Source organism: Girardinichthys multiradiatus, chromosome 14 (assembly GCF_021462225.1).
Source record: "Girardinichthys multiradiatus isolate DD_20200921_A chromosome 14, DD_fGirMul_XY1, whole genome shotgun sequence".
Taxonomy (NCBI): Eukaryota; Metazoa; Chordata; class Actinopteri; order Cyprinodontiformes; family Goodeidae; genus Girardinichthys; species Girardinichthys multiradiatus.
In genome coordinates, this window is record NC_061807.1 from 16,684,590 (window position 1) to 16,706,141 (window position 21,552).

General features: G+C 39.6%; 1 protein-coding gene across 2 annotated transcripts in view; it reads left to right on the forward strand.

The window, feature by feature from the left end:
• Positions 1 to 508: 508 nt before the first annotated feature.
• The window catches only part of nlgn2a (neuroligin 2a), a 283,069-nt gene continuing 262,025 nt past the window's right edge, over positions 509 to 21,552 (forward strand). For both annotated transcript variants that reach the window (XM_047385104.1, XM_047385107.1), the window contains exon 1: positions 509 to 1,386. The gene's annotated coding sequence lies outside the window, so the exon portion shown is untranslated. The remainder of the gene's footprint in view (positions 1,387 to 21,552) is intronic.

Consider the following 21,552-nt stretch of genomic DNA (forward strand, 5'->3'; position numbering starts at 1 on the left):
AGCTCATAACAAAAACAGCTACTTCTTGCAATGATCATTTTGTAAAACTATATTGTTAAGTAGAGAAAGCCTAAAAAACCTTGAAGTTGGTGCTTACCTAACAGTCTAATAGTTTAGTGTTGAAGAAACTTGAGTAGGTAGGGTGCCAGACCTCTCAAACTGTCTGTAGCACATGGCCCACATCTTTTAGATCCGGCCCTGCTGACAGTGTGCCTTTTTTCCATGATGTGGCTAACTATGTATTCAAAATAATGATTTATCTATTAATGGTTTACAACCATTAACAGATAAATAAAACCTGGGAAAAAGACCAGGAAAAGATGTAAAGTTCTATGAAGCCAAATGTAAAACATTGTGTCACAACCAGTTTAGATGCATCTCCTAATATGAACCAAAAAATAAGAGGTAGTTAAAAGGAGGATATAAAAAAAAAAAAGAAAAATGGACGTGTGTGTTTTTAAACGTCCTCTGACGTCACGCTGATGCAGATGGATGCGCGTGGAGGAGAGGAGGGGAGGTATGGCGGAAAGAAAAATAAAAAATAAAAATAAAACCTTGCCAGCTTTACTTTTGTCCTCCCAGCCATCAGAAAGAGAAGACAGCAATCGGCTCCGATACATACTGTTAAAAATCCGCTAAGAATCTGAAGGGAAACGCGGCCGTATTGAGGTCAGAGGAAAGCGTTGCCAGGGTGACACCACGGCGGCGAGAGCGCGCCTGCCTGCGAGGCTGCGCTCGGTCGCGGCATCCCCCAGCAGCAGCTGCAGCAGCAGCATCCTCCTCCTACAACTACCGGAGCACAGCAAACTGAGCGTCCGCCGAGATGAGCTCCGTCAAACCGACGCCTTCAGCCGGTGCTCCTCTCTGAAGGGAATCTACCGTGGATTTACCGCTGATGATTGAATACAGGGGGAGTTATAACCGCAGACAGATCGGCTGAGACCACTGCTGAGCTCAGGTGATACTTCATACACAGAGGCAGTGTTAATACATATAATAATAATGGAGTTTTTTTAGCTGCCAAACCATGCATCCTGCTCCCTGATCAACGTGGCAGTTTAAAGATTTATACACGGATCCACTGAGGACCGAGCCGAGCCAAACCGGGCTTGTCTGCTCTGCTCAGATCTGTTCTACCTATATAAGGCTGCAGAGACCCTTTAAATTCTGTTTTTACCATGGGGTCCCACTTGCAGCTGGGTTGAGAAAAGAAGTGCAGCCCAGTGATTGCTTTTTTAGTTGATTTCCTTTTTTGGTCTTGTTTTTTTTTTTTTTTTTTTTTTGGAACAAGCACTTTTTTGGCTGTTTGACACTTTTTGGTGGAAGACAAGGAGAAGGAGGAAGAGGAGCACTCTGTACCTGCAGCAGCGGATCACAGATTAACAGGTAGGCTTAGACTGACACCCTCATTTTTCACATATTTTCACCAAAAACCAAGAAAAAAACTCTTAAAGAAGACACCTGAATACGAGTTTTGGACTGTAATTGGTCACTTACTGGTTTGGGAATTAATGGGATCCAAACTAACAGGAACATGCATGTTTCCTGCAGGTGAGCTTTTCCCTTAAACCAGAGAAATGCATCTGCTGTACATTTAATTAGGCTGAGCTCATCTCAGTGCCTTCCTGCATGCAGACTTCATAGCTCAACCCTTGCAAAAATGATGGTGGTCTGGTCAGCATGCTTCTCCCTAACTGTTGCAAAAGAAGCATAAAACTATTCAGGATAAACAGAGGAATATTTACAAGTGAAAGCACACACAAAAATGGTTGCACAAAAGCCTCCCTTCAACAGCTGAATCATTCCATGGCTTAATATGAGCCTCCCTTCATTTGCTCTGTTTTTCACTCAAAGGGACCCTGCAGGAAACGCCACGGCCATGAGAACATGACACACAAATAAATGCACTGCAAGAAGAATGGGGCGCATTTATATGCTGCGGCTGCTGTTGTAAGGAGGAAGGGGGGGGGGGGGCTTGAATTTGGATCTACAGGGCCCTGCTGGATGATGGAATTCAGCCGGAACAAGAAGAGCTCTGTTTCTGTCTAGAACTGGGTTTTTTGGCAGCTATAGCCCGGCCTTTACCGACCGGCGGATAGGAGCACATCCTCTGTCAGACAACGGATTTTTAATGGATGCGGAAGAGAGAGAAAATGTGCAGAGTAGATGTTCTCGAACTTTAAAATGTTGGTTGACTACAAAAGCATATCAATGCTGGTGGAAGACTCACTTAGAGCCACCCCTTCTGGGAAGGGGAGATGGAAGCAGAAGGAATTGATTGAGAAGGAGGCTGAGGAGATTGATCTACCCCAGCCCGGTTCGCTAAGCAGCTAACAGATGCAGTCGGGTGTTGTGACACGGTGGGATAAAATGACCGTTGCAATCGCACTTTCACAACCCTGCAAGAGGCCTGAACGTCAGATCTCTGCTGCTAATTTCAGCACCTCCACCCAGACTGCTTGTTTATTCTTTGGGTTACAGACTTGCAGGTGACAGCTGGTTTCCAGACCGTGCAGAGAGTGTGTCTAGAATAGAAGTGAGATGTGGACGATTGTGCCAGTTGATGTGTTGACTGGAGAGCTGATGTCTCAGCCGATGAGTGTTGGAGAAATTAAATGCTTCTTTGAATGAATTAGTGACGTCGAGTGTGGGTCCTCGGGGAGGTGCTGTTGTTCATTTGTTCCGCCTAGCAGAGGAAAATAAGAGGGGAAACTGCAGTGCTGGCAATATGTGTTGGCACCACTGGTAAAAATGTGTTAAAAAAAAAGGCTGAAGATAAATACATTTTTTGCAGTAGCATAACTGAAAAATTTACCTTTAATTTCATAACATTTATTCAGTGGAGAAAACAAACAGGCCTACACCATAACAGACCCTCCACTGTGCTTAACAGTGGGGATAAGGAGCTTTTTCATTTATTCATTGCTCAATATTAGATCTGACCTGCACACATGGTTCCAGTTAAAGTCTTTATTAAACTGCAGCTGTTTATGTTTGTGATAGTAGAGAAGAAAATGGCATGACTCCCTGACAACCGGTTGACATGTAAATGGCGTTTAATGGTATGGAGATTTTTTTAACCTCTCTTAACATCTTATTTACAAAATAAACAGTCATTGTCCAGCCTTGTCTGTCACAGTTCTGGTTGCTTTAAGCTTTTTAATTGTTAGTCTGAGTGTAGAAGTGTAGAATTAAACATGTTTTGGTGAGTAGCAACTTTCTTGTAGCCATTTTCTGGCCTCTTCTGAAGATTAACACACAGCGGCCGAACTGAAATGGATTGTTCTCTTGTTTTTCCCATTTTGAAGAGAGGCTGAGAGAGTACGCCGTCTGTGTGATGTCACATTTCTAGCCCAGGGAAACATGGAGTTTATTTTTACAAATTGAAAGGTCATAGAAACTCCTATCTGTCTAGAAAATCTGTAAATAAATACTTCAGTTACATTTATTTTACAAGGATTGTTAGAGGTGCCATGAATTGTGCCCCCAGTGGTTTTGTTAAATGTATTTATGCCCTGAGATGGGATTTTCCCCCTGCTGAAAACTTGTAATTATATTAAATGTTTTGATTTCCTTCTAAAAGCACTAAGTGATCATCACCTGTTGGATGTGTTGAAAGATCTGTGACTGGGAAATGTCTCTGATGGGCTACGTTTTCTATGAACTACACAGCTAAAGGGTAATTTGTTTTTTAGCGATGTAAACTGCTCTGTGAAAAGAATTGTTTGACAATTCATACAGAACTAGTTATTTCAGAATAATTCAGAGTGAGTGCACTTGTATTAAAGTAAACACTCTGCAGAAAAATTGTTTCACTTGTTGGCTAGCACCTCTTTCAGCGCTGTGCTACATCACTGTGAGCAATTTGCATAAAAAGCTGAAGTATTAAAGAGCAACTGTGGGTCTCTCAGCAATCTGTATGGAGAGTGAAAAAAGATGGCCAATCTCTTACTGGTGCTTGGAGGGAGGGAGTTTGGGTCCAACCAGGCTGGGCGACAGGAAGCAAACGATGTCTTGCAAGGGTTGTGAGGTTTTTTTACAGGAGCTAGGTGGCCACTTGTTCTGTAAAATCTCTGGGAGTTGGTTTTCCTTTTGTAACTGCATAATATTTCTTCTACCGTTATTTTTCTGGTTTCCCATTCACAGTTTCCTGCACTTGCTTACAACAAATGCTGTTTAAGTCTGCCTTGCAAAAGGACTCCAACCTACAACGTGTTCTGGCATTGTATGTGATACACCAACACAAAGATTGTGAAGTGGAGGAAAAATGCTGAATGGTTTTCAGAAAAACCACTCTGTGGCTTGCATTTTGTGTTTGCCCACCCCAGAGCCAATCCTTTATAATATCACCTTTTGCTGCAACTCTTTCAGGACATGTCTACCAGCTTTGCACATCTAGAGACGGACATTTCTGCCCATTGCAAAATAGATTAAACGCAGGTAGGACAGAGAAAATTTATGAATTTCCAGGTCTTGCCACAGATTCTTAGTTGGATTTATGTCTGGACTTTGACTGGGCCATTCTAACACATATGATCTAAACCACTCCATTATAGCTCTGGTTGTATGTTTAGGGTTGTCATTCTGCTGGTAGGTGAACCTTCACCCTAGTCACAAGTCTTTTACATCCTCTCACAGGTTTTCTTCTACAACGGCCCTATGTTTTTCTACCTTCTGTCTTCCAATCAATTCAACCAGCTTTCCTGTCCCTGCTGTAGAAATGGCTTCCCACAGCATTATGCCTGCACCAACATGCTTCACTATGCTGATAGTGCATTCAGGATAAAGCTTCAACCACATATGATGTTTTGCATGTAGGACCTTCTTCCACACGTTTACTCTGCCTCCTGTATGGCTTTTGGCAAACTGTAGACTGTGTTTGTTTCTGTTTTAGGGCTCTAGTAAACTTTTTATTAAGCAGTTTAAACTAGGGCTGCAACTAATGATTATTTTGCTAATTGATTAATCTGTCAACTATTTCTTTCAATTAGCCGATTAATAATCGAATTGCAAAATGTGTTTCGGAGGAGGGTTTTCATCTTAACTGTAAAATTCTATATTTTATGTAAAATTCTGGGCTAATTACTGCACTGAGTGGGTTGTTCTTTCAGGAAATGGCCTGTTTTAGAGTCTGTATACTCCAGTTAACGATTATTCAATTACCAAATTAGCTGACGATTATTTCAATAATTGATTAATCACTATTAAACTGATTAATTGTATCAGTCCTAGTTTAAACACGAGTTGCGTTTCCTAGAGCATTCAGACCCTGTCAGACTCCTTCAATGTGTTTGATTCTGATGTGCTCGTGTGTTTCTCTTCTCCATCTGTTTGTGGCAGTCTCATTCATGAGGTTGAAAGTGAACATGGCCATTTCCTTTTATTCTTGAAGCAAATGCTCTTTTGTTGTGCTGTTTCTATAGCAGCACCTCTTTGGAAGAAGAGTCCTCATATAGATTTTAAATCAGAAGTTGTATTTCTCATTTTCAATTCAGCTAGCTTATGTGCATGCGCTCCAGCAGGTGACAACATTTATAAAGAGTATAAAAAAATTAAAGACAGCTGATCTCTCCACATCTGTCATGTTTAAGCTTCTGCAGCTTCTTTTTCAGGGTATATGACTTCTAATTGATGATCAGCATGCATATATTTCATTAATCCTTTTGGAGAATCAGTTTTACCAACATGAGAGGAAACATCTGTGGCGTGACTGTTTTTTAAAATATGTCACTTATTTTAAGAACAGTGACAAGGTTCTTTGAGACTGAGAGCACATACAAACATGAGATCACTGAAATTCATTCCTTTTTCATTCCTATTTTTACAGCATTTTCTGTAGATCTGTGTTAATTATTACATCCCTTTACCCCAGCGGGGTTAGGCGGTATTTCTTTTTTAAATATTCTTTACTCTTTAGTTTTTTTTTTTTACTTTTTAATTTTTTATAAATTGTTTTTAATTATTTAAAAAAAATAATATACAACAACAAAGCTACACCCCGAAAGGTCTGAAAAAAAGTGTATGTATGTTTATTCTAGGGAATGTAGATTCTTACCATAGTTTCTAAAAGACGTGTAACATTTCTAAATCCAGTATTTTCTAAAACAGACAGATATTGAGAGCTCAAAAGTATTAAACGGAGCAACTTTGCTGTAATACATTTAACCTTCCTGTTATCTGCTATTAGTCTTGCTCACCTTCACCTAATCAACCTACAAGCGTGTCTCTTTTTAATCAGCTTTTTGCATTTCTGTGCTTCCTTTTAGATAATTTTAAACACCTCAACTATGTGGAAAATAGCTCAAACTGAGTCTTCTACCCTCAGTAATAGCATCCACACGGAAGAGTGTGACTGTCAGCCCAACCTGGCTGCATGTGAGTGTGAAGTGCTCACATATTAGAAAAAGATAAGATTTTTTTTGTTTCCGACCAGCTGGTCACTGGTCAGCATGTTAGGCTTTGAGCAATGGAGGAACCCAGAATGCAGACTAGCAGGCAGCATGACGGTAAGTGCAAAAGGATTTAATTAACAAAAAACTCACTCATAGAAGAGGCAGGAACAAAACAATAAACGGGCAGGCAAGACAGGCTTGGCATGATCCAAAAAAAAACTAGACATGAGCATGATCCAGTAAACAAGACTTGAGCATAATTAGAAAATGCTTCCGCAAGGAATAAACAGAACAGGTGTGTATATATGGAGTGTGAACCAGGTGGAGCAAGGAGACAGATTAGCTTGGAGCAGGTGAACCGAGTAAAGATAATTAACAGACTGAACACAACGTGACAGGGGCAAAACAGAACTTCAAGGATACAAACAAATAGAAATCTAACTAGAAAAACATGAAACCAAAGCATAACCAGAAGCCCAATCCAAGAACACAACTTAGCAAAACATGAATACAAAAACTAAAGCATGACCAGGAAAACAAATAGAAACATGATTCAAAAACTGTGAGAAGCATATATAAAAAAAAAAAACAGAAGCCAAACAACCCCAATTCATAACACAGCATCGATCATCGGTTCATCTCTACTTTTAACAGGAATAAACCTCCAGCAAAACCGGGCTCAGTATAAACACAAAGGTTATTTTCTTATATACACGTTGAAGACATTTTAGCAGGTTATACAATTAATAGGATCATGCCAGAATGTAATTATGCAAAGGTAATGCCACAGTTTCCCTCCTTGCTTACCACTGATTGTGTCCATAACATCAGTGAGTGGATGGGCCAGCATTTCCCTCAGCTTGAAATATAAATATTGTTTCTTTTTGCTTCCAGGACTGCAGGAATAGAGATCAGGATTTAACTAGACACATTGAGTCCAAAAGTCTATTACTAAATCAGCAACATTAACAGCAGCAAAAACATTCAAGTAATGGGTTCCTGTCAAAACATGCTTTTCATTTCACCTTAAACTTTATGTCTAATTCAAATAAACTTCAGCTAAACTTCAACTTTTGGAGGCTTTCCCATGACCTATTTTTGCCTATATCCTGGGATACAGTTTTACTTTGTTGTTAGGATGCTTGTGTCTCACATCGTTCTAACATGAACTGTATCGCACTGTCCCCTGTGGGCTCATTAAGATTAGATTAACACTGAACACTGTTTCACAGAGTCTCCAGCCAACAGCATCACCAACGTCCAGTTCATGGCTACTCTGATCTCTGTCTTACACCAGAATGACCACCTGCCAAACTACTAACTATTCACATTATAAACAACAACTTCTAATTATTCTTTTGGGGTTTTATCCAAAGATCAACACAGCGTTGTGCATAAGGGTGAAGTTGAAGGGGAATTACAAATAATAATCTTAAAGGTGTGATCTGCATTTTTATTTTGCCCACTTTAAACTGATACCACTAATGCAAAGTGACTAACATCCTTCAGAAGTCACCAACTTGTTAAACAAATTTCGCCTGCATGCTAATCTGAGTCCAGTGGCTCTTCCTAGAGAACATGGTGAACATCTTGACTTAGTGAACAATGGTAGTGACATCATGAAGACCAAGGATCCACAGCTCGGGTAGGGAATCTGTTGACAGGATAACTATTAGCCATGCACGCCACAAATCCATCTTTTATGGAAGAACGGCTAGAAGAAATAAAAATAATACAAAAGCTCGCCACACTTCAGATTTTAATGTGTAGGAATCATGTATAATTTTCCTTCCACTCAACTCATATGCACTACTTTGTTTATCACATAAAAATTGCAATAAAGCAAATTGGGTTTGCAGTTGTAGCATGGCAAAATGTTAAAAGGTATAAGGGGTGTGAATATTTCTGCGAGGCACTGTAAAAGCCAAAGGAGAGAGCTATAAATCACCCCGATAACTCCTTTGTTGACCGTGCAGGTGGGTTACAGCTCAACTGTTCCTCCGCGTGTACACAGGAAAATCTTCCAGAGATTAAAATCATTATTTGCCTAAAATATATAAATAAATCTGCAGGCCTACAATGGGATTTCACGAGTCCTGAACAGAGACCATGGAAACAGATTTAGCTGAATCAGCCGTAGTTGGAAATAGCAGCAGCCCGGATTAAATACATCCTGCTCTCTTGCCAATCAGATTGACGTAACACTCAGAATCCGTGTTGCTCTGAGCTTTGCAGCTCATCCCTTTGGCCAGCTGGGTGACTTCCCTTCATCTTTTTTTTTTTTTTTACTTGTGCATCCACAGGGGCGCCACCTGTGTCAATCATGCGTCTGCAATGATGTTGGTGGCTTTTTAGATGAAAAGCCTTCATAAGGTTATTAAATGAGCTCTGTTATTGACAGCATGTCAAGGTCAGATGTTGATAATACACGTTTAACAATGAAAGCAAGCTCAGAGTTTGCACAAAAGGCTGCATATAGTTAGAGGAGGCCTGAACGCGCTCAGAAAGCCAAGTGACCGTGGATGTTTGGGAAAAAATAATGAAGAAAAAATGCAAAGAAAAGCACTGTAATATTCAGCAGGGAGAATAGGATTAGAAGTGCCACAGTATTATCATACTACAGTCTCTATTTTGCACCACTAACATCCACTATATGCTACCTCTTCCCTGTTGTTGCTCCCACATTAGTATGAGCTGTCGCGCCGTCACATATATTAGTGTGAGCTGTCAGCTGAAACCCCTAACAACCAGCGGGAGAGGGACCAGTTGAATGGTAATGCAGACACAGATAGCAGCCGCAGCAGTGTTGGCTAAAGTGTCATCTTTGTTGTCGAAGCTGTGTGACGATGCGGTTGGTTATAAAACATACATGCTCCCCTTTTCCGTCACTCACACATAACGAGCCTCTGCAGCTGCACCGTAGTGCAGGCTCAGCCGATGCCCACATGATGCGCACTCGATACCCATCTGATGACGTAAGGCACAGATATAACCACTGTTTGCTGGGTTCGCATGAGCCGGGTGGTTGTTTGCACAGTTGCTATGTATATGAGGTGTACATATGTCATAGATACTTGAGTCAAAAGGGGATCTTGGATACCTGGGTATATAAGAAAATGAGGGCACAAGGTCAGATGGATTAGGATTATAAACAGTGCAATGCAAAATTATTTGCATCCTTTTTTAACTTTTTTTTAAAACTTTTTTTTATCAAACCTTAATGTTTCATATCATCGTACTTTTGATGTCAAACATACATAGGCTGATTAAACCCAAAAAAGTAGTTTTCAATTTGTTGTTAATGTTGTTTAAATATTTTTATATCAAATCAACCTAGCCCTTTAAAAAAATAAAAATCTTTTTAAATTTTGAATTATCTGTGATTTACCACATATTTTAGGTTCATTTATACTATCCACTCCCAGACCTGGTTACCTCCTGAACCTGTATGACAACATGAAATAGGCTGAAATCTCTCAACAACCAACACAACATGCCTCGATCTAAATAAATTCAATAACAGATAAGAAACAAAGTCATTTATATCAGTCTGTTAAGGGTTACAAAGCCATTGAACCACAATGAGAGCGATTATTCATACATGGAGCCTGGAACAGCAGTGAACCATTCTGCATCAGTTAAGTTTAAAGCTTATCAAAGAAAAAAAACATTGCAGGAGCTCATCGACTTGCAGTAATTGATGGAACCATGAATTCTGCTCACTACCACAAATATCCTGGATAATGTTTGGTCATAAGTTTGCAACCTAAAGCTGAAACACACTTGGGTTATACAGCAGGACAATGATCCAATGCACACCAGCAAGTCTACCTCTGAATGGCTCAAAAAGAACAAAATGAAGGTTTTAGGGTGGCCTAGTAAAAGTCTGGACTTAAATCTGATTGAGCTGCATTAGAGTGACATAAAACAGGCTGTTCATGCTAGAAAACTTTCCAGTGTGGCTGATCGCATGTTGGCAGTTGTCAACGGTGACACAACTGGTTATTAAGTTTGGTGGAAATAACTCTTTTACATAGAGCCAGGTTGGTTTGGAGTGCTCTTCTTCCCATAATAAAGGAAATCATTTTATAAAAATGGAATTTTCTTATGTTAAAACGTTCCTAAGGAAGCTAGCTGTACTTCTTCACACTACCCTATATGCCATCATAGAAAATCTTTTCCTTTTACTCTTCTTGGGCCTTTTCACCCTTAACCTCTGTTTTTTTTTTAATGGCAGATCTGCCACTAAACCAGTTGAGTCGCTCTGATATGTTGCTGCTGCAGTGCTACAGAAAGCAGTGCCCTGCCGAGGTTAGTGAGGGGAACTTATAGGTCCCTAGCCTCTGCCTAGGAGTCTTCAGAGAGACTATGAACAATGTCAGATACTCCTCCCACGCTCTCCATGAAGCAAACGGTATCACAACAACGAAATCAGAGCTTAAAATACTGGACTGATGTTAGGATTATGCTTGTATTACATGTTTTAAAATCCATGTATTGAATTTTCCACCAAGTTTTTGTCGAAACACTATAATAGTAGTAATAAAATTAAATGCGTTTATTGCCTTTAAATTGTTTCTTGATAGTAAAATGGTAAAAAGGAAGACGAAGTCATGCTGTCTGAATAATTTAAACATTTTTAATTTTCGTGTCTGGTTGTACACAGGATTTACAGCGGCACCAACCATCAGTTCATTAGGAAACCTTTGTGTTTTTATCCTCATTGTGTCTGACCTTAAGAGATATATTTTTTAAATACTCCGGGCGTTTGTTTGCTGTCAGGCTGCAGCTCAGGCTTTGTTAAGCTGCCGGGCGTCAGCTGTCCTGACGACAGGATGCTAATGAAAAAGCATAAAGAGCGCTCTCACACAGTGAATTAGGATGTCTCTTAGCTGACAGGCTCTCGCTTCATTCTGGTCTTATTTGGGTGTGTGTGTGTGTGTGTGTGTGTTTGCTGTGCTTATGAAGCAAAGTAAAGTCTCGACAGTGATGAATGAGTCCAAAAATGGCAGTGCTACACTATGGCGCCTGATGATGCGGAGCGGACGATGATCGCCGCTGTTATTGTCGGGATCAGCAAAGTAAACTCCTCTCTAACAGGGATATGCACTTACATGATAATAGGCCTTGCCTAAAAGCAATCTGCTGGAAAACATGTGGCACTCTATGTCCTTTAGAACTGGTTTAACACATTTTACTTTTAGTTTGTCTTAATATTTAAAGATGCAGCACATTTGACCTCAGTCCTTCATAGAAAACAACTTATTCATTTATGGTCTCTCAAGGCTGAAGCAGCTTCTGCTCTGACAAACAGCAGGAGGAGATAATTTGAAATATAAATCTGTCGTTTAGCCTTGTGAGCAGATTTTAGCGACTCACAGCAACATAAATGTCCGTATTCTTGGTCTCGCCAACTTTTATTGAGTTCATTATCAAGTTGAAGCACATTGAAAATGATTCACCTTCCCTTGCATACCCCGCAGGCTGAAATTTAGCTAAAAGAGATAGAAAGTTCTAATAAAGTACCCTACGAAAGTATTCACATCTCTTGAACTTTCTCAAATTTTGTCATGTTACAACCACAACTTCCAATTTTGAATTGGAAAGAAAGCAGTACTTGGTTTACATACATAAACTATGTACCAATAAATTTTTTGCCAAAACAAATCTGAAAAGTGTAGCTTGAATTTGTATTTGTGTACCCCTTTAATCTAAAACCCCTAAATAAACCTAATCAGTAAACATACCTGTATGTGTTTTAATCTTAGCATAAAGACTGCTGTTCTGTGAAGGTGTCGGAAATTTTGTTCTATTCAGCTTTATTTTTATAGCAATTTCCAAGTAAGTAAACTTCAATGTGCTCAACAAGCAAACCCACAACATGAAAAAATAGATGTCCCAGTAAGACAACTAAAACAGTCAGTTAGGACAAAAGCTTTCATAAAAAGTAAGATTAATCTGCAGATTAGTCACAGAACAAAGCAAAGCCTACCAGGTGACAGAATATATTAACAGAGAGAGTTATGCACGTCACAAATCTGGGCCTGTATTCATAAAGAAACCTGGGACTGAAGTGGCTCCTAGTGATGTCATTTTAAGAAAAACCCTAGAGTTCGAGGAGTTCTTCTGGGAATTCTACCTCGGTAATAGAAAAGATATTCACAAAGCACCTTAGGCCTTAAGAGAAATCCTCAGGTGAAAAACTGGTAAGCGTAGTGAGGAGGACTTTTAGTGAGCCTAAGAGTGTCTTAAGCAGGGAAGATGGTGTAAAGACCACGAGAAAGGAGAGATATTCTCCTTATAATGAACAACACTGAATTAATAAAACGCTACTGAATTGATCGCACAGAGGTCCACCCCTAAACTGTAGAGTAAATGAACACATAAATACACACTCTAGACAAGACAAAGAGCAATAATCAGCAGGTTCTGCTCCTCTGTCCAGTTTGGTTTTCTTCACCTTTTTCTCCATTTTGTAAAATGCTGACAGGTGAGTGTCCACATTAATACAAATGGAGTAGAAAGAATGACAACAATTAGCAGATCAAAATGGCAAGAAAAACGTCATAAGAAGTGTTGTTGGCCACGAGCCCTGCAGAGGCACAGCAAGACATGAAGCAATAAGATCAAACGTAAATGATGGACGAAACAAGAATGACAGACACATCTGATGGGGCTGGTCATAATTTTATTGGCTCCAATTGCACACCAGCTTCATAACTGATAAATAATGCCCACATGTGTAGCATCTGTATTTACTTCTCACCACTGACACCACATCTTCATCTGTACATGTGGGTCAGGACTCTAGACTATTCACAATGGAGTCTGATGCGTGAAAATCAGAATTTGACCAATCATTCAAAAATGGATCTTAGCAAAATATCTGAATTGAACATACAGGGAGTCATACAATGGCCCATTTGAAGTTTCTTATAAGACACGTTGGACACACAGCAAACACATGCAAGAAGGTCCTCTGGTCAGAAGAAACCACAACTAACCTTTTGGGCCTACATGCAATGGTAAGGAAAAATACACCATCCCCATGGTGAAATATGGTGAAGGCGGCATCATGCTGTGGGAAGTTTCTACAACAGGGACAAAGAAACCGGTCAAAAGACTTGAGACTGGAGCGGAGGTATACGTCCCAGCAGGACAACAACCCTAAACAGACAACCAGAGCTAGAGTAGAAATGTTAAGAACAAAGCATACAGCTCTGTTAGAATGGCCTAGTCAAAGTCCAAACTGAAAATATTTGTGGCAAGACTTGAGAATTGATGTACACAGATGCTCCCTATCCATTCTGACTGAGCTTGAGCTATTTTGCAGAGAGGAAGGGACAAAGATATCTAAGGTGGGTGGGGACACAGTGTACCCTTAAAGAAGGTGGTCCTATCGAGTGCTGACTCAGCGAGGCCAAATACAAATGTTCACCATTTTAATTATTAACTTTTTTGAATATCATGTGTTAATTTCCCTCTACTTCATAAATATTTCAATAAAATACACAGAAGTTTGTAGTTGTAATGTCTAATGTGAACTATGAAGGCAATGTAAATATGCAAAACAAAATTCCCATTTTTGCAGATTTTGTCACCAAGAGTCAAACATGGTCACTGATAACATCTAAACAGCATGTAAAGAGTAGAAAAGATTGGAGTTTGAGAATAAAAGTTGGGCTCTTGTCTCTTCAATTAGCCCTAGTAAGAGAGTTTAACCTTGATCACACACTCACTGCTTTAATGCCTAATGAGCGATGTGTTGCTTCACAGGCATAAACGTTAGCGCGTAAAGTTTTAAGATGTCTGAGAGGGCTGGGTTGTTACTGCCAGGACCTTGGAAGACAGTAACGAGAGTTCCCTTGGTACTGAAATGAAACGGTCTATTTCCATTACTGTTTTACCTCCAGAGATGTGAAAACACTGTATGTGGGGAAATAGACGAACAAGCTGCAAGTCAGCAGAGTTTTTCTTTATTTTCTCTTACACCTTTTTTCTTTCCCTCAAGGCATCCTCTGAGTTGTGAAAGTTCTTTACAGACCAAGAGACAAAGAAAAGGTGGACGGTGTCTGCATTAACCGATACAAGTGTTTGACTTCTGCATGTTACTTACTTAAAGGTGTTTTCTAATAATTGAAAGAGTCAAAATAATTTTCAGAATGTCTAAAAAACAAAAGCAAGGGTCTGTCTTTTAAATCGTACTCCAGAATGCAACTCCAAGATATCAGAAGTTGATCTAATAACAATCATTGCAGGTAAAATCCGCCCTATTAATTCGATAAACATGAACTAATTGTTGTAAAAGTCTGAGCTTCTGAAGTTAATCTGTTTTGTTTTGTCTTTAACTTCGCTAAATTGTTGTCATTCCTGGGTGAAATAAAATCTGCCTGCGTAACCAAGATAAACATACAGCTTTTTTGATTTTTTCTCCAAAACAGCTCGCAGTTACAAAATATCCCACCGTTACTAGAAATCCACAAGCACAAAGCTTCATGCTGGTGTACAGAGGCGTTCCCGACTAATTTCCAGTGAATTAAAGGGTAATTTATGCATCAACCAGACCTGGGACCCCCGAACTGATAGGGAGATGGAGCAAGGACCCCCAACTATATACAGCACTAATAGGCTTTCAGCCAATTACTGTGACCCTGACAAGAGTGAACATGCCAGGCCATGTGACCTGCCCAGTATGGACAGTCCTTCTCTGGGTGCAGAATGCATGGATGGTGAGGCTGTGAGTAAGTTCAGCTCATGCTCTCACTTAAAATGTGCATTTCTTACTGAAATACATTATTTTATAACTCCATTTATCAAATTATTACTTGTAGAATTCATGTTAATGTGTGTTTAAAGACACTGAGTTGAAAAAAAAGTATGTAAAAGAGTCATATTAATCCAAAATCTCAGGATTTCACTGCAGAACAGAATAAAGGTTCCGTTGATCTTTCTGTATTTTAAGGAATTTCTGTTCAGTGTCGAGTTATCCGTCAAAGTATTTAAGATTTTGAACAAACGTAGTCTAGACTCAGACAAAAAAGTGAAATAGCCTTTTAATGTAACCAAAGTCATGACTTCTTTTAGTGCTCCTTTAGTTCGGAAGACAGAGCGGGACCTACTTACCGCTGACTGGAGATGCAAACAAGCAATAGAAAACTTGTTTGGGGTGGAAGATACTGGAGGGACTATATATATATTACTCCCAACACGAAGAGCTTTAAACTGTCGCTTGGGAGAGGGATGTCTATGTTTCCCTTCTGGACCTTCTACCTGTTACCTCCTTATTATATTAGAAATATCGTATTACTCTTCTACAACCAAAGATGTGAAGATTAGTTTTGGGGCATTTGCACATGGCATATGGATCCTTGTGCCCTAACAACCAATGCATCCGTATGAAGTATACCGTTCCTGACAAAGAGCTCCTCAAAGCTTCAGACCACAAATCATGACAAATTGCTTTAATTCTTACAGGTTTCTTCACATTTTTACTCTGCTGATCCTCTCAGAAAACGACCCAAGCTCGCCTGAATCCAACAACATTTTTCAAAATTTCCGTCAACTCAGCTCCATGTAGATTTGTAACAGGATTGCAATGGCATGAGGGCATGGGAAGAGGAATAAAGGCGAGTACAGATCAGGGAATTGGGTTTAGGTTGGTGTACAACCCCTCAATTCATTACACTCGCATAGTTCAACCTTTTCATGGCAGGACCCTTGTGTCCGCGAATCTTTCCCCCCCTTCCTTCCGCCCCGCTCTTTTCCCTCTTTTGCTCTCCATCTGACCTGTTCCTCAGAGAGGAGTGCCAGGCGCTCTAGCCAGAGATTTGTCCAATTAGGAGGAGATCCGAGATCATTATGGAGAAAGGCGTCTATAACTCGTCTCTTGACTCTTTTCCCTGTTTACATCTCTTGTATTCCTTCTGTAAGTACCAGCCTTCCGTCACTCTTCACTTGAACCTCTTTTTGTTCCACATTTTCTCTACATTGCCTCTTCAGTTTTGCTGTAAGTCCTCTTGCTTCCTGTTTTGCGCCAAGTCTACAGAGATCTTGTCAGCAAAGCTCACCACATTTTCTCTGTAGTTGTATCCTAAACACCTTTGAGAGACATATTATTTCGTTCTTTATAACTTTGAACTCTAAATGCAGGGTGGAGTTTCATCAAATCCAAAATAACTTCTTGATACCTCCTGAAGTAAAGATGTGCATTGTATTATGAAAAAGTATCTGTCCCCTTAGCAGTTTCTTCTTTTTCTGCTTTTTGTGAATCTTAAATGAGTAAAAACGTTATTCACCCCTAAGCTAGATGCCACCCTTAGAACAAAACTGCCACCAAGTGTTTGTGATAACTGGCAATGAGTATTTTTCATCCTGGAGGAATTTTGTCCCTCTGTTGTTTGCAGAATTGCTTTAATTTAGCCACACTGAAGGGATTTTGTTCAGCATGACCAGCCTCTTCAAGGTCTCAATTAGAATGACGTCCAGACTTTGACTAGGCCACTCACAAACCTTTTATTTTGTTCTAGTAATTCAGTAATTACATCAGCTGGTGTTAGTTGGATCATGGGCATTTTATACTAGAGAGCAAAATTGCTGGGTCCATAACTTTTGGCAGGTCATGCAGATCCTGAAGCAGCAAAATAGTCCCAAATCATCTCACTTTCTTAATGCTGAACCATGAACTCTGACCCTAACTAAGGGATGTTAGGAATAACCTTTATTAATATGCTCATAGCTGTTTTTCCCATTTATACTATAGTGAAGTAAAGTATAAGTTCTAATGTTTCCCTTTTGTTACAATAGGATAAGAATGCTCATAGACATACAGTACAAGGATAAATGGCCCAAGGTTTGTCATAAATGACCTGAAGCTGGGACACTGGGGTTGATAGGGAGCAGCCAGTATAACTGGTTTGATTAGAAACCTACAGCACACTTAGATTAAGGATGGACACCTGCTACTACAAAATCTAACAGATAGACACCACAATGGTGACACATAGTCTACTGATAATCACTGAGGGAGGGAACATCCATTGCATTGGAGTGCCAGATATAAAACTACGTGTGACCTTCTTTCGGGGCTCTTCGTCATCCTCTAACAGATGACGACGGTCCGAGATGGGAGCCTCAGCGCTGATCTCTGCCTTAACTTAGGTTAAAAATAGCTAAAAGTTAGAAACAGTTTGAGAGTCGTTCCTTTAAGATTCTTTAGATAGAGTGGTGACTGTTTCTGGGGTCCAAGGACCGGTGGAGCTCCAAGGCGTCTGACCGCCAACAGGGTGCGGTAGCTTTGGACAAATGTGAGGTCTGCATTTCTTTAGATGCTCTTATTGGTTTTTCTGTAACCTGCTGAATGTAACCTGCTGAATGTGCTCTTGGAGTAATTTCGTTTGTTTTTATTTTCTGGCACTACTGGCATTTTTTCAGAGTATGTGGACAAGAAATGGGTAAAGAAAGACGGTGGTACGACATGCAGCAAAGGTTCCAGGGTCAGAAATTGAACCCAACACGACTGCTTCAAGGACTCATAGCCTCTGTATTTACCTCTACACCATGCACGCTCCCTCTTGGAGTAATTTCTGTAGGTTTGTTGCTCCTGGGAAGGCTGAACAGTGTTTCATGTTTTCTCCTTTTGTGGATAATAGTTCTCACTGTGGTTTAATGGAGTCCTAAAGCCTTAGAGATTCCAGACTGAAATATGTCAATGACTTTGTTTCTCTTGGTTCTTGAATTTCTTTAGGTCAAAGCATCGTGTGGCATTTTGAGATCTTTTAGCCTACTTTATGTTGTTTGACAGGTTCTATTTGTTTTTTAGTGATTTCGTGATTCTGGGGGTAATCAGGCTTCGTGAAATTAGACTCAGCTGTCTAAAAATGTGATTAATCACAGTTCATTTATGATTTAAAAAGGCTTTAACAATACTTTTACAGTGATGTATGTAAAACAGATGTTAGGTTTTATTTTTTACAATTTCTTCAGTATAATTATTAACGGTCTCTTGTATCTGTTATGTCAAAAGAGTCAGAAATGTGTGCATGTTGCTGACATTACTGACTTTTCAGGATGATTAAAGAGGGTTTCAAAATGTGCTACTAAGCCTGTAATAACCTAAAGCAAATAGTTTCACTCAGTATACCTAAGAGCTGGATTTGCTTCTTGGTTTCGGGGCTTTCTGTTTCTCTTGGCTCTCCATCAACACATTTATCAGAGGTCAATTGGGAAGGAAACTGTCAGGATCTGCCATTTTGGACTTTGTTTTGGTTTTGTGTTTTGTTTACTTTTCAGTTAGGTGTTTCTATTCCTTTGGGTTTAGTAGTTATGTTTGTTTATTCCTTCTGTCATCCTGATAGTTTTGTTCTCTCTCCTCTCCTTAGTTTAGTAGTTCTTTCTCCCCTTGCATATAGTTCCCTTGGTGGTTGCTTTCTCATTTATTTATTCCTTAGAATGGTTTTCTCTGGTTATTATTATTATTATGATTAGAACAGTTCTCTTTGCTTCTTTGGCTTTTCTAGTTTAGTTTCTCGGTTAGTGCTTCTGTGCTCGTTTACTGTTAGGTTAATTGTTCTTGCTGCATTCTTCTAGTTTATTAGTTCCCTTAAGATTAGTTGTTCTTTCCCAGTCTTGCTCTCTGTCCTCATGTCCCTGCTGTGTCTAGTTAGTGTTCCTCCCAGTTAGTTTAATGTTTGTTTACTTTTTATCAGTCAGGTGTTTCTTCTGTTCCCTCTAGTTTCTCAGTTTAATTTAATTAATTGTTATTCTAGATTCCTATGCGTCATTTGGTTATTTATCTTTGCCTATAGTTTTGCTTAGATCTGTTTTTCCCTGGTTATGTTAAGTAGTTTAGTATCTTGCCCAACTCCTTGTGTTCCTGGTTACCCCTGCTAATTAGTTTCACTTATTCCCTCAGTTCCCTGCAGCCTGGTTCACACCTGTAACATGTTTCCTCTGATTACCTGCCTCCCGGTCTCATTGGTCCATACTTCAGTTCCCTCAGTTTATAAGCTCTTTAGTTTTCATTGTTCCCCGCAGGTTCCTTACGTTGACAACCCTTGTAGTATTCCCGTGTTACTCCTTATGGCTTGTTTGTTTCCTGACTGTACACCTGGATTACTTACCTGTAAGTCGTTGCTTTTTAAATTAAAACGTCTTCTACTCACCATGAGGCCTCCTCGCCATGATCTGCATTTTGGTCCTGCCACCTAACCCACAACGCTGACAGAAACAGACTAGGCACTTCATCAAACCTTTTCTGCTCATTTATCGAAGGTCTCTGAAGGACTGTGCAGACTGGAAGAGGACCTTGTTGTGTCTCTCCTGAGGCCTACAAAAGCTAATTGTGGTGAAGCTCTTTGGTTTTTAATGAACAGATAAGGGAATCGTACAAGATAATGGGGTAAAAAGCCTTTAGATGATATACAGTACCCTTCAAAGCCAGTTAAACAAGGAGGTCAGTTCTTTTATTTCTGTTGTACACTGAAACAGTTACAGTTATTACCCCATATGTATCTAAAGCAGGACATTGATGTCATAAATTATGCTGCGTAAATGACACAGTTTGCTTGTCATGTTTTGTTACTACTGCAAATTTAGGGAATTTATTCATTGTTAATCATTTTTACTGTTATTGCATCACAGAACAAAGTGATTCCTATAAATAACAGCTTTAATGAATCACATGTTCTCTACAATAACCTGCAAGAGCTGCCTCTGTTGCACAGGGTTGTTAGTTTGATTCCTGCTTCCTCCCACACCACATGTTGAAGTGTCCCTAGGCGAGACACTGAACCAAACACCTGTGAATTGGTGCACGAATGAATGAGTGGGACTTATGTTGTGAGGCGCTTGTAAGTGGAGTTCGTTTTATTTACACCAGAGGTACGGTGTAACGACCCGACCCTAATCTAAATGTGTAAAACAGAAAATTCGATATAACCTTGGGAGGGAAAACTACCCATTTTCTGGAGCACAATAAGGAACTAAAAGAGTTTTTTAATTGCTTCCAACACACAAAAACAGTTCATTCAGCGAAAGAAAAGAAAGGTATTTAGTATTCACTGTCACGGCGTGTATTCTATCACATGAGCAGGAGATTGAGGAAGATATTCCTCAAATACAAACAAAACAAACAAAAAATATATTTCATTCAATTTCTTTTTATTGAAATGGTGACGGCTCACCATAAATGCCATCTCAAGTCACTTACCAGTACAAGCAAGTTGAATTTATGTCCAGTTACATAGAATCAAGTTTAACCCAAATTCAATACAAATCATTCCAGTTTATTCCAATTTATTCAACTAATAAAGACAGATTAAGATTAAACATCCAAATTAACCCAATCATGAGACAATGCAGCCATTTAAAGTTAATACTATAATTTCTATGTTATTCAAGAATGCCCAAACAGTGACGTTGACTTTGCACCAGTCCCTAATCCTGAACAGGCATGTGGCATCAGTGGAGAGGAAGCACTCCCTTTTTTCTCTGGAAGAAACCTCCAGAAGTACCAGAACCAGGGTCATGTTGAGCACTTGTCTGCCATAACCGCGGTCAAAGGGTCAAGAGGACATAAAGAAGACAAGGATAAAAACACCCTGGAGCTGGAGTACTTTCTATTGGACAGAAAAGGAAAGCTTCATGAGTGGCTTCTTTCTAGAAAGAGACATTTCTAAACACAGAAGAACTGCCTCAGGGGAACTTTCTATGGAAATGATGGATCCACAAACAGAATTCCGCTGTTTGTGGCTTCATCTAGGAAAGATAAACAGTAAAACACAGAAACGCTGAGCCAGGAGTTCCCAGTATAGGAAAAAAAACAAGAACATCACATATAGTGAATTACCAAATGTTTATATTATCCAGTTAAAATAAAGAAACAGTCCTTGGTCTTACTTTAGCTTTGGATTTGTTGGGAAATGTATACACCAACTCTGTTTTATAGATGAGGCAGAAAAAAAATGTAAGTATGAGCCCCTTTCTTTCTTAGTAAATAAGTAATTACCGACCCAAGGAGCTATATTTTCTACCTTTGGCATTTCAGAACCATTGAGGCTGTTGTTCATTTTCATTCATCTTCCTTTTAACCTTGACATGGTGAAGACAGTCCTTCCTTTCTCCCTCTGTATGGGGAGCTCTTACAGTGCTAATAAAAAATACA